The sequence below is a fragment of the Dendrobates tinctorius genome, unplaced genomic scaffold, assembly GCF_039654945.1.
Source record: "Dendrobates tinctorius isolate UK_male_01 unplaced genomic scaffold, ASM3965494v1 ptg000370l, whole genome shotgun sequence".
Lineage (NCBI taxonomy): Eukaryota > Metazoa > Chordata > Amphibia > Anura > Dendrobatidae > Dendrobates > Dendrobates tinctorius.
In genome coordinates this window covers 387,435-399,000 of record NW_027362036.1, presented here as the reverse complement: position 1 = coordinate 399,000, position 11,566 = coordinate 387,435, and the positions used below count along the sequence as shown (strand labels likewise).

The 11,566-nt window shown below is 38.5% G+C and overlaps 1 long non-coding RNA gene across 1 annotated transcript; it reads right to left on the bottom strand.

Annotated features, from left to right (window-relative positions):
- Window positions 1-2,934: 2,934 nt before the first annotated feature.
- LOC141075754 (uncharacterized) lies at window positions 2,935-10,950 on the bottom strand. The gene is made up of 3 exons (XR_012227338.1): window positions 10,820-10,950; window positions 8,945-9,004; window positions 2,935-3,588 (listed from the first exon to the last, which is right to left on the bottom strand). It is a non-coding gene; the product is annotated as an uncharacterized lncRNA (long non-coding RNA).
- Between the last annotated feature and the right edge of the window lie 616 nt (window positions 10,951-11,566).

Genomic DNA, 11,566 nt, shown 5'->3' with positions numbered 1-11,566 from the left:
TGAAAAGCACTCTGGCCCTTTGTAAGGGAAATGAATTAGTGCAAGTAAAAAGTGCTGGGGAATCTGCACTGAAAAGAGTTAATCCACAGAAGTATATTGCACTAGACTCTGGCAGTATGAATCTATAGTGCTGTGGCAACGAGAATGACCCCCACTGATATCTAATTCGCTGTGAACAATATAATCTGAAAATGCAGCATATCATAAGGGGGGCAATAAAACATCACCACCAAACCAGCGTCCCCACAGTAGCGAGTGCAGTACAATACAGGCAGAGAGAAAAAAAAAAAGGTTCAGCACTAAGTGTTATGTCTATTGCACAGATGCCCAAACGAAGGAGAAGAGAAATATCATTGTGTGTACATACCCATCATGTCCTGGTGCAAAGAGAGCGCTGATTTGTGCACCCCTGATTTTGTTTCTTTCCTTCCTAAAGTTCAGTATTTTTGTGAGTCCCTTACAAGTCCCCCTAGCGAAAGACAAGTGAAACTGTACAATATTGTGGTCAGTATTTCCTAGATGCCCAACAACCTGCAGATTTGTTATTCTGCAAGGTCTATTAGATACTATTAGGTCTAAAAGTGCTGCTCCTCTGGTTGGATTCTGCACCAACTGTGAAAGATAATTTTTCTTGGTTTTTAGCAGAAACCTGTTGCCTTTATGGGTTTCGCAGTTCTCTGTTTCCCAGTTAATATCCGGGTAGTTAAAGTCCCACATAACAAGAAGGACCTGATTATGGATTGCAGCTTCATCTATCTGCCTTAGGAGTAGACTTTCCATGATTTCTGTTATATTTGGTATCACTAAAATCAGTTTTGATAAAGCAAAAATAAACAAAAAAAGTACACATAATTGGTATCACCGCGTCCGTAACAAACCTCTCTATAAAACTGGCACATTATTTATTTCGTTTGGTGAACGCTGTAAAAAAATAAAAAACATGCCAAAAATGTTGCTTTTTCATCATACTGCCTCACAATAAAGTGAATAAAAGCAATCAAAAAGTCGTAAAAATGGTGCAAATTAAAATACCAAATTGTCCTGTAAAAAAGAAACCCCCAAAAAATTTAAAAAAGTTACAGCTCTCAGAATATGACGATGCAAAAACAAATTCATTTTTGTAAAATATTGTTTTTAGACTGTAAAAGAAAAGAGTATAAAAAGTATAAAAAAAATATAAGTTTGGTATCGCTGAAATTGTACCGACCCAATGAACAAATTGGACTTATCATTTTTACCGCACGGTGAATGACGCAAAAAAAATAGAATAAAAACAATAACTAAACTGCAGGTTTTTGTTTATTCTGTGTCTGAAAAATCTGAATAGAAAGAGATAAAAAGTTATGTGACCCAAAATGGTACCGAAAAAAAATCTGTGTACTCGTCCCGCAAAAAATAAGCCCTCATACAGCTCTGTTCACCAAACAATAAAAAAGTTACAGCTCTCAGAATATGGTGACAAAAAATACTTTTTACAGGAAAGCATTTTTACTGAGTGATAGCAGCAAAACCTTAAAAAAAATGTATAAATCTGATATTGCTGGAATCTCACCAACCCAAAGAATAAATCCGCCTTATCACTTTTACTGCATGGTGAGCTTCGCAAAAATAATAATAACTATTCTTGTACTGCTATTTGTTCATTCTGCCTCCCAAAGAAATTGAAATAAGGCTTAGCTTACACTTATCCTGCCCTCTCCGTTGAGCGCTTAAATCGGGGTTTCCATGTAAATTCCCCAAAACCTTCATTCAGACAAAACCCAGGATGGAATCCCTCACTTATAAGGTAAGCAGAGTCATTTTGGGCCTATATTTGTTCCAACAGTGTCCGATCATTTTAAGCGTCTTTATAACGCACAAGTGTGGGCGACCACAGATCTGTGCACGCCTAAAAAGATAGATGCCACTGGAGAAGATGGTAAATGGAGAACAAAGTGTTTTCATCTGCCTCGTGATGATGGGTGGTTCCATTGGGGGCTTCATTTGAATCTCATTTTTGTGGGATTTACATGGAAACACCGACACAAGTTCTCATTGTAGAACACAAGAATGTGATTTCAGCCTTATTCTGGAAATGATCAAAAATTATAGTGTACCCCAAAATGTTGCCAATAAAAACACCCTAATTTATCCCATACAAAACAAGCCCCCACTAAGTTCCATCATCTGTCACTGGAACTTTAGGGGATTCCCAAGTTACTGGTAGAACAAAGTCTCGGAAAAAGCAAAATGATTCCCGCCCCCTCAAATAAAATCCAGTGAAATCTGTGCTCCAAATTGAAAGGCCCCCTTCTTCTGAGCCTCACTGTGCCTAAACCTCAGTAAGCGGCCACATGTTTAACATTATTGTAAAGGAGAGAAGGCACTTATTTTATAGGTGCATATTGCAAGAAGCACAAGCTGGGCACAATGTATGGGGGCACTACACTGTGCAGGGCACAAAGTATGGGTACTGGACTGGCAGATTTCAATTCTCTAGAAAAAAGCCTGGCTTGGATGTTACAAAATAGACACTGCAGCCGTAGATCAAATCATTGAGAGGTGCAGTTTCTACAATGGGGTCACTTTTCAGGTTTTTCTGCTGTTCTGCCACCTTAGGGGCTCCACAAATGTCGCTCACAAACTATTCTGCAAAACCTGTGCACCAAAAGCCAAATAGCACTCCTTCCTTCTAATCCCTGACATGTGGCTAAACAGTAATTTCTGACAACATATGGGACAGCATTGCGTTCGGGAGAAATTGCGCAAGAAATTGTGGGGTCTGGTTTCAGCTATTAACTCTTGTGTACACATTTGCAGCAAATACAAAAATTAAATTTTTACCACTAAAATGTCATATTTCCACGTCTCAATGTTCTACATTTTTGTGATGCACCTATGGATTCAAAATACTCATTACATGTCTGGTTTATTTCCAAAATGGGGTCACTTGTGGGGGGTTTCTGCTGTTTTCACATGGGCTCTTCATATCGACATGGTATTCACAATCTATCCCAGGCAAATAGCGCTCTTTCCTAGCCCTACCATGTGCCCAAGCATAAGTTTTTGACCACATATGGGGTATAGTCACGTTCGTAATAAATTGCACAATACATTATGGAGTCCGTTTTCTACTATTATCCATAGTGAAAATGACAAAATTTAGGGAGAAAACAACATTTTCGGGAAAAAAATGAAAATCTTCAATATGACGACCTAATGTTATCAAATTCTGTGTAGTATCTGTGGGTTCAGAATGCTCAGTATACCCCTGGATAAAATTCTTGAGGGGCTTAGTTTCCAAAATGGGGTAACTTGTGAGGGAGTTTCACTGTTTAGGCACATAAGGGGCTCTCCAAACGTGACATGACTCCTGCAGATGATTCCATCAAAATCTGCATTCCAAAGCGAGACTCCTTCCTTTCCGATCCCTGCCGTACACCCAAACAGTAATTTTCCTCCACATCAGCATTCAAAAAGTCAAACGGTGCTCCCTCCTTTCTGAATCTTGCCATGCGTCCAAATAGTAGTATTCCCCCATATATGGGGTAATGGGGTAGTCTGGAGAAGTTCCACAGCATATTTTGGGGTCCATTTTCTCCGGTTTCCCTTGTGAAAATAAAAAAATGAGGTTAAAATGTATTTTTGTGGGTAAAATGTGATTTTTTATTTTTGTAGCTCTACGTTATAACCTTCTGTGAAGTACATGGTGGTTGAAGGTGCTGACCATACATCTAGATACATTACTTGAGAGGTCTAATTTAAAAAATGGTGTCACTTGTGTGGAGTTTCCACTGTTTAGGCACATCAGGGGCTTTCCAAGTGCGACATGGCGTCTGCTCTCGATTACACCAATTTTTGTGTTAAAAAAAATCAGACAGTGCTACTTCCCATCCTAAATCTGCTGTGCACCCAAGCAGTTGATTTCCCCCATAAATGGGGTATCGGCATACTTAGGAGAAATTGCACAACAAATTTTAAGGTCCACTTTCTCCTGTTACCCTTGTGAAAATAAATTTAAAGCTACAGTAAAATTTTTGTGAAAATAAGTTAAATGTTATTTGTTTCCTTTCACATTGCTTTAGTTCCTGTGAAGCATCGAAGGGATCATAAACTTTTTGAATAAGGTTTTAAGTAATTTGAGATGTTCAGTTTTTAGAATGGTGTCACTTTTGGGTATTTTCTGTCATATAGACCCCACAAAGTCACTTCAAATGTGAGGTGGTCCCTAAAAAAATGGTTTTGTAAATTTTGATGAAAAAATTAGAAATCTCTGATCAACTTTTAACCCATATAACTTCCTAGAAAAAAAAATTATGTTTCAAAAATGATGCCGATGTAAAGTAAGCATGTCAGAAATGTTTTTTACTAACTATTTTGTTTGACCATCCTGTCTGGCCTAAGCTGTTACTAGTGGTTCAGCCGCTCGACCCTTGTTCACATTCACGCCACTTGGCAAGTGAAAAGGTTTTAAATACTAGAGTAGGGACTGTCCCACAAGGGTTGCCGTGACGTGGCGGGATGGCTTGTACATTATTTTGATCAAAATTATGTTTACTAAACACCCTTATTATTATTATTACCTTTATGCATTATTTGCAGTTTATTTTTTACCTTTTAGTTCAGGATATTTGTGTGTTTTTTGCTTTTTGCTTTTTCTGGTTAATGGTCATGTGTTAATATGCACTTACATTGTGCATACACATTAATTTACTTTCTCAGTTCAGATTTGTTTTTTATTTATTTCATTGTGCATTCAGTGCATATATGGGTGTGACCGCCCTTTTTCTGAGCTGGGAAAGCCATCCAGTCTGGCCTAAGCTGTTACTAGTGGTTCAGCCGCTCGACCCTTGTTCACATTTACGCCACTTGGCAAGTGAAAAGGTTTTAAATACTAGAGTAGGGACTGTCCCACGAGGGTTGCCATGACGTGGCGGGATGGCTTGTACATTATTTTGATCAAAATTATGTTTACTAAACACCCTTATTATTATTATTACCTTTATGCATTATTTGCAGTTTATTTTTTACCTTTTAGTTCTGATTTAAGGGCATAAGAATTGAAAGTTTTATAATTGACAAATTTTTAAAATTTTTGCCAAATTTCCGATGTTTTTTCAAATAAATACAAGTAATATCGAAGAAATGTTACCACTATTATGAAGTACAATATGTTATGAGAAAGCAATCTCAGAATCAGTGGGATCCGCTGACTCATTCCAGAGTTATTACCACATAAAGTGACGCTGCTCAAATTTCACAAATTTGGCTTGATCGTTAAGGTCAAAATTGGCTGGGTCACTAAGGGGTTAAGCAATGACTAAGAACATTCCAAACATTCCATTGACTGTACACTTTGATCATGATTAAGTTTGTTGGAAAATATGTGCATATATATATACAGTCATATGTAAAAGTTTGGGCACCCCTATTAATGTTAACCTTTTTTCTTTATAACAATTTTGGTTTTTGCAACAGGTATTTCAGTTTCATATATCTAATAACTGATGGACTCAGTTATATTTCTGGATTCAAATGAGGTTTATTGTACTAACAGAAAATGTGCAATCTGCATTTAAACAAAATTTGACCGGTGCAAAAGTATGGGCACCCTTATCATTTTCTTGATTTGAACACTCCTAACTACTTTTTACTGACTTCCTGAAGCACTAAATTGGTTTTGTAACCTCATTGAGCTTTGAACTTCATAGCCAGGTGTATCAAATCATGAGAAAAGGTATTTAAAGTGGCCACTTGCAAGTAGTTCTCCTATTTGATTCTCCTATGAAGAGTGGCATCATGGGCTCCTCAAAACAACTCTCAAATGATCTGAAAACAAAGATTATTCAACATAGCTTTTCAGGGGAAGGATACAAAAAGTTGTCTCAGAGATTTAACCAGTCAGTTTCCACTGTGAGGAACATAGTAAGGAAATGGAAGAACATAGGTACAGTTCTTGTTAAGCCCAGAAGTGGCAGGCCAAGAAAAATATCAGAAAGGCAGAGAAGAAGAATGGTGAGAACAGTCAAGGACAATCCACAGACCACCTCCAAAGACCTGCAGCATCATCTTGCTGCAGATGGTGTCACTGTGCATCGGTCAACAATACAGCGCACTTTGCACAAGGAGAAGCTGTATGGGAGAGTGATGCGAAAGAAGCCGTTTCTGCAAGCACGCCACAAACAGAGTCGCCTGAGGTATGCAAAAGCACATTTGGACAAGCCAGTTACATTTTGGAAGAAGGTCCTGTGAACTGATGAAACAAAGATTGAGTTGTTTGGTCATACAAAAAGGCATTATGCATGCGCTGTACTGTTGACCGATGCACAGTGACACCATCTGCAGCAAGATGATGCTGCAGGTCTTTGGAGGTGGTCTTTGGATTGTCCTTGACTGTTCTCACCATTCTTCTTCTCTGCCTTTCTGATATTTTTCTTGGCCTGCCACTTCTGGTCTTAACAAGAACTGTACCTGTGTTCTTCCATTTCCTTACTATGTTCCTCACAGTGGAAACTGACTGGTTAAATCTCTGAGACAACTTTTTGTATCCTTCCCCTGAAAAGCTATGTTGAATAATCTTTGTCTTCAGATCATTTGAGAGTTGTTTTGAGGAGCCCATGATGCCACTCTTCATAGGAGAATCAAATAGGAGAACTACTTGCAAGTGGCCACTTTAAATACCTTTTCTCATGATTTGATACACCTGGCTATGAAGTTCAAAGCTCAATGAGGTTACAAAACCAATTTAGTGCTTCAGGAAGTCAGTAAAAAGTAGTTAGGAGTGTTCAAATCAAGAAAATGATAAGGGTGCCCATACTTTTGCACCGGTCAAATTTTGTTTAAATGCAGATTGCACATTTTCTGTTAGTACAATAAACCTCATTTGAATCCAGAAATATAACTGAGTCCATCAGTTATTAGATATATGAAACTGAAATACCTGTTGCAAAAACCAAAATTGTTATAAAGAAAAAAGGTTAACATTAATAGGGGTGCCCAAACTTTTACATATGACTGTATGTATATATATATATACACTGTATATATGTGTGTGTAAAAGCAAAAAAAAGATCAGCACCTCCTAATGTGAACATGTGCAAGCTGCGAAAACTGCAAAATATAGACAAAAAAGAACACAGCAGCACATGTACATGAATCTAGGCCATGTGAAAACACTGAAAAACATTAAAAACATTCAATTTAGATTATACTTCTCAAAATATTCCCAAAAATTTCTCAAAAATTTTTATTTTTCCTTACAGTAATAGATGAAAAATGAAGGTTCTTAGCGCACAAATTGGACAGTTCATGTATGCCCATCAACCATGGCAAGGTGACCTCCCTCTGATGGGTCCCTGCTCTAAAATATAAGCCACTTCTTGGCCACCAGCCTACAATTTTGGACAAACATGTCACTACCGGGCTAAGCCTACAATTTATGGGCAGGTAGAGCTGATAATGGCACCTGCAAGGCCAATGGTAGTCACCTTGCCGTGGTTGATGGGCATACATGAATTGGCCAATTTGTGCGCTAAGAACCTTCATTTTTCTTCTATTTCATCTGTGCTGTTTTGCGTATTGTAGGCGAGATACTTTGTGGCATTTGCGCAGTAATGGCTTTCTTCTGACGACTCGACCATGTAGCCCATTTTTCTTCTAGTGCCTCCTTATTGTGCATATTGCACACTGCTAGCTTTCAGAGAGTCCAATATTTTATCTCATGTTATTTGTGGGTTTTTGTTTGCATCCCGAACAACTTTACTGGCTGTTGTGGATGAAATTTTAGTTGGCCTACCTGACCATGGTTTTGTTTTTACAGAGCCCCTGATTTTCCATTTGTTAATCACAGTTTGAATGCTGATGACTGGCATTATCAATTCCTTGAATATCTTTTTGCATCCCCTTCCTGTTTTATACAGTTCAACTATCTTTTCCTGTAGATCCATTGACAATTCTTTTGCTTTCCCTATGACTCATAATTCAGAAACGTCAGTGGCTGGATGAAAGATGCAAGAGTCTGTCTGTATCCCAGAAGCTCACTCAGCTTTTATGCACACACACTGATTACAAGCAAACAGGTCATCGGTGAGGATATTACCTTTACTAGCCATTCAAACCTATTTGTGCCAACTTCTGTGCGTGTTATCAGGCCAAAACCACCAGGGTATGTGAACTTTTGATCAGGGTCATTTGGATGTTTTGGGTTGTCATTATGATTTAAAAAGGGAAAACACTGTAGTTTGACAATAAAGTTCTTCACTCAACCAATAACCATGAGTGGAGAAAAAGTTTTGGTGTTATTCATATTTTCTGAAAAAAGGCCAAGAAAGCAAAAATTCTGCCGTGGTAGGTAAACTTTTGAGCACAACTGTATATAAACCAACTTTTTATATATGTATTGCCCACTATCATAGTGGTTCATTTTATACTTTACATGTATTGTTTACTTTAACCATATTATTTAGGTTTTCTTTATTAATGGGAATTGCTAAGGACAGGTCTTCAATATACTGTGACCGGAGAACCCATTTAAATGCATTCCATCTTTATTTTCAATGTGACTATTGTTAGTTTTACTTATCCAAGTTTTTGGCAATCCTATGAATATTTTTTGGTTGTGTCATACCAACATCTCCATTAGGAGGCCAGTTGTGACTACAAAGGTAATTCTCTTCTCACATTGGGATTATTACTGTAGTTCTGATTTAATACTAATAATGTGCGCTGTCACTGAATCTGACGAGGGTTGAACTATATGAACCTTTGCCATGTTTTTCTTACCAAATTGTCTGCGTACACGGCACGAGCTCCCTGATTGTTTAGCTAATCTATATAAATGTACTGTATCGTCCTGTGAGCTTTATTGGTGGTGACAAAGGTCACAATGTACTCTGCTATGGAGCTCGCCTTCACCATGACTACCAGAATAAAACAAACAGTCCGATGACAACACCGTGTGACTCACCGGTAACGCAGTCACCTGATGTCTCTACATTTCCTCAGACCCCCGTCTATGTTCTGGGACCTATATATGCAGTACAGATCGCGTTATCGATAATGATACATTACTTTTTATAGACACATGGATTAGTCTGCAGGAATTTTTACAATATTAACCACTTCAGTGCTGAGGTCAAACAATATGACTGTAAATGTGATTAATAAGTATAAGAATTTCTTCAGGAGATCAATAATATAAATGCATTGAAAGCAATGAGATAAGCATATTTTAGTTAATAGAAACCATGTAAAAATGTGAGTCCTTATGGCACTAAACTTTGGAGTTTAGTGCCTCTATACAGCGCAATATTCCAGTGAGATATTCCAAGCCAGGGATCTCTTTCCAGGTGTTGTGTAACTACAATTCTCAGCACACCCAGACAACCTCAGGCATATGCTGGGAGATATAGATTCACAACAAATGTAATGCTGCAAATTGCTGATCCCATGTGCTAAGAAATTCTTCTAGGGGTAAATATATATGAAATTGTTGAAAAGGGCCCTGTACAGTTCTATATAGACAAAAGTATTGGGACCCTCTTCTATATAATTGAAATCTGTTTTATGTTCAGTCCCATTGTCAAAAGATACATAAAACCCAGTCCCTCGCCTTATTCGAGAATAAGTCTATCTAAAGCACTCAATGAATTGCAGTGTGCTCTTGTAATAGAATGTTACTGGTGTAACAAGTCAGTTTGTGAAATTTCTTCACTTCTTAATATTCCACAATCAACTGTGAGTCGTATTTTTGAAAAGTACAAAGGTTTAGGACCCACAGCAACTCATCCACAAAGTAGAGACCAAGTGTGACCACCAAGACCTGAAGCTCATCTAATATATAAAGCTCAATGTGTGTGTGTATGTCCGGGATTGGCATCCGCACTGTCGCAGCTACAGCCACATAATTTAGCACAGTCACACGTCTGGACCCCGAGAGCGTCATAGGCTATGTTGTGAGGCGAAATTTTAACCCCGCGCGTTCCAATTCACCAAACAATTTTGCCCTTATCTACATAACGGGGAAAAAGTTAAAGTAAAAGTGTTGGAGGCAAATTGACAACTGCCAGATGTGAACAAGGGGGACTTAAAGAATGAGAGCGATGGTGCCAAGAGTATATACCGTACAGTTGCTAAGGTGGGGCCCTGACATGGGATACTCACCACACACGGGGATATGAACACACACACAAAATGCGCCACACACTACCACGTGCTTCAACACATATACCACCCTCAGCACACATTTCACCACACATACACCAACCTCGCCACATAAAAGTCGAAACACAAAAGTCGCCACTCAAAACTCGCCAAGCTGTCCCAGAGCTGTTTAAAAGATGAAAAATGAGCTGTGATTGGTTGCTATCAGCAACTGTTTTCTTTGTAGACAGTTGTGGTAACTAAGGCCTATTATTCTTATCATTTCTATGGTGTTATCGTCTATTAGATACACAGCTCAGCAGACAGTATCACACAGAATAGGATTAGATACACGGCTCAGCAGTCAGTATCACACAGGATAGGATTAGATACACGGATCAGCAGTCAGTATCACACAGGAGAGGATTAGATACACAGCTCAGCAGTCAGTATCACACAGGATAGGATTAGATACACACACGGCTGAGCAGTCAGTAACACACAGGATAGGATTAGATACACGGCTGAGCAGTCAGTAACACATGATAGGATTAGATGCACAGCTCAGCAGAAAGTATCACACAGGAGAGGATACTTGGGTAATCGTTTAGTTAACTTGTGTTGCAAATCTGTAGTGTTGAATATATGATGTGAAATGTTTTTATGTGCAATATAATCATTATAATTTGTTATAACTAACCTCAGTTGATTACTATGCCCAGGCAACGCCAGGCTCTTCAGCTAGTAATACATAAGTCGCTAACACTCTGCTGACCCAATGGCTGCCGAGTCCAAACGTCATCTGGCTTTTAATGTCTGCACAGAATCCATGTGATGGGAGCTTCATTGCATGGGTTTCCAAGGACACACAGCTGTTTGCAAGACTTACCTCACCAAGGAGAATACCAAGCATTGAACTAAGTGTTGTAAACATGTTCTGTGGAGTGGCAAATCACTCTTCTCTATCTGATAGTCTGATGAGCAAGTCTGGATTTGGTAAATACCAGGAGAACGTGTTTCCTGTGTGGTAGAATTGTGCCGACTGTAAAGTTTATTAGACAGGAATAATGCTCTTTTAAAAGTGTTTACCTAGGCCCCTTAGTTCCAGAAAAGGGAATCTTAATGATTCAACATGCCATACCAAGACAATTTGTACAATCATATGTTTCCAACTTTGTGGGAACAGTTTGGGGAAGGTTCTTTTCTGTTCCAGCATGACTGTGTCCATGTGCACAAAACAAGGTCTATAAAGACACAATTGGGTAAGTTTGATGTGAAAGAACGTGACTGGTGCACAGAGTCTGACTTCAACTCCATTGAACATCTTTCTGATGAAGTGAAAGAGAGATTGCAAGCCAGAACCTCTCATTCAACATCAGACTCTGACTTCACAAATTTTTTTAGTGGGATAAATAGGAAAAAATTCTCACAGACACTCCAAAATCAT